A 2,682-nucleotide genomic window follows, 5' to 3' on the forward strand; every position below is an offset into this window, starting at 1 on the left:
ATACAGATCAAAACTACAATGAGATACTACTTACACCAGTCAAAATGGTGAAGATTAAAAAAAGAAAAAATTATAAGTGCTGCTAGAGATGTGATGAGAGGGGAACTCTCCTTTATTGTTGATGAGAATATAAGTTGGTCTAGCCACTCTGGAGAACAATATGGAGATTCCTCAAAGACCTTCACATAGAACTACCATACGATTCTGCAGTTTCACTCCTGAGTACCAACCCAAAGAACAGGCGTACAGTCAGTTGGAAAAGTGCTTGCACAGCTATATTTTTTGTGGCATTATTCAAAATTGCTAAGACATGGAACCAACTCAAATGTTCAGAAACGGATGAATGAATTGAAAAAGTGTTGCACATATACCTGAAATACTATTTGGTCATCAGAAACAAGACCCTGGTATTTGATAGAAAGTGGATGAACATGGAAGATTTATTGCTGAGTGAAGAAATTAGGCTATGAAACTGACATTGTATGTCTCTACTTAATATATACTGAAGGTCTACACTCTATAATAAAGACCAAAAGACTGGAGAATATAAAGGTACTGAAAATTGTTATGGACACTGGGGACAAAGTGGAAGGAGAGTGGGAGAGGAGAAAAGTGCAGGAAGGGAAATTGGGGAAAAATGGACAAGTAAGACATTTCTAGGACACAGATATGGTTTGTTGCCTGTTGATGTCGTATATGGTGTTCTGAACTCATGATATAGGCATGTGATGTATATTATGTTGGGTAAAATATCTTTACAATCTAAATAATGTATAGTGATTGAATGTATATATAATAAATATTTTTTTAAAAATCTACTCTGATGTGATTAACAAAAAAGATAAATGGCACAAAATAAATTCATAGTTGTAGAATTCCAAGGTAAAGAATAAAGACTTGGTTTCAAGAGTGTTGAGAAGCCAAAAAAAAAAAAAATATTTCTAGTACCTCTACCAGAAAAAGGGTGAGATTAATTTAAAGTTTTCTTGGGATCATTACATTGATTATAGTGATGGTTTCAGTGCTGTGCACTTGTCTTTAATTCCATCATGTTGTAAACACTAAACACATACAACTTTTTGTGTCTCTGTTGTACCTCATAAGAGGTTTCTTTTTTTTTTTTTAAGTTTTTTCCATAGGGCGTGTGTGCTCACCAGAGAGAGACAGAGAGAGGAAAAGAGAAATCACCCCCATCAGGGATGGTCATACTTCAATCCCTTCTCCATTTTTCTCTCAGGATTTTCAGGATGCACAAACTTGCATCTGACATGAGTTTCAAGCTACCAACTCTGGGACTCGAACCATTCAGTCATGTGAGAGTTCAGGTCTTAACCATAATGCCACCTACTGGCCCAAAGGTGTTTTTCTTGTTTGTCTGTTTTTCTTTACATTCAGTTATGACAAGTGAAACTACACAACACAATGTGAGAATAGTTTTAGAGACATGAAGCTATAGAATTTTGTCAAGTTGAATTCAGAGAATGGTAGAAAGGAATGCAACCTTGATTGTTTACACCACGTATTTTGTCTCTTCAAAAATTCAGATTACTCTTAAATCTTTCTTTAATTTCTACTTCCAGTGACCAATATGAATCATTTTCCCCTTCATTATAATTTTCAGGCAATCAACATTTAAGAGACAAAGAATGTGCATGAGAACACAAACAGGTGAAAAATCAAGATGATCCTAAGTTAGCTTTAGTTATGGCAGTTTGGTTTAACCTCAGAATCTCAAATGTGTCTACCCTTAATTAATGCTGTTTGGTTTACTGGTGTTTTGGGAACCACACCTCGCAGGTTAGGAGTCTCTGCAGATACCCCCTGATGTCAATGCCAAGGAAATCCCTTTAGAATCATTGGAAGACTCCAACTTTGCCCTGAGGCTAAGGTAGATATTGTCATGACCTATTGGTCCAGAAGTGCTCTAGATTTACATAATTTATTGCTAAATGTTTTAAAGACCATGATTTTTATTCTTAAATTTCTTAAAAACTAATAACATTAGGTGGCTAATCTGCTACTACAACACATGTCCTTATACATAACAGATGAGGTCTGATTTCTGACTTATTTATATCTTAGCAAAAAATGACAGAAATAGGTATTTCTCTGAAGAACTTCAGTATTACTTTTACATTTTACCCACTTATTTTTTTGTTTTGTCTCTAAATTAAAGGCATTGTGAAAACTATAATGGGACACAACAAGTGGATAATTCTGACCTATTCTGAGTTCAAAATAAACAGATAAGGCTATAAATTACTTTGTGAAATAATTCTGATTTGTATAATAAATTGATTGCTGATTTTGCTGAATAATTATGTTTCATGCTGGGGAAAAGAAAGCAAATTTTATCTCTTATATTCTGATATAATAGCTTTTATATAAATGAAAATTACTAAAAGCTAAACTCCTTTAATTCCAGACTCCACATATTATGTGTCTTCAATTGATTTACCACTAGGTGTTACTAAAATAAAAATAAAAAATAAATATTTTTACATTTTAAAAAATGTTTAAATAATCTAATTATTAAGGAGTTTTTTTATAGTGTCATGGAAATAACACATAAAGGACAATTTATTCTATTCAATTGTTTATAGGTCTCTAGTGACAAAACTCCAGAAAACTTCACCAAATTACGTCAGTGAATTATAAAACACTACATTAAGTTCAATAAGT

The sequence above is a fragment of the Tupaia chinensis genome, unplaced genomic scaffold (genome assembly GCF_000334495.1).
Source record: "Tupaia chinensis unplaced genomic scaffold, TupChi_1.0 Scaffold146365_1, whole genome shotgun sequence".
Taxonomy (NCBI): Eukaryota; Metazoa; Chordata; class Mammalia; order Scandentia; family Tupaiidae; genus Tupaia; species Tupaia belangeri.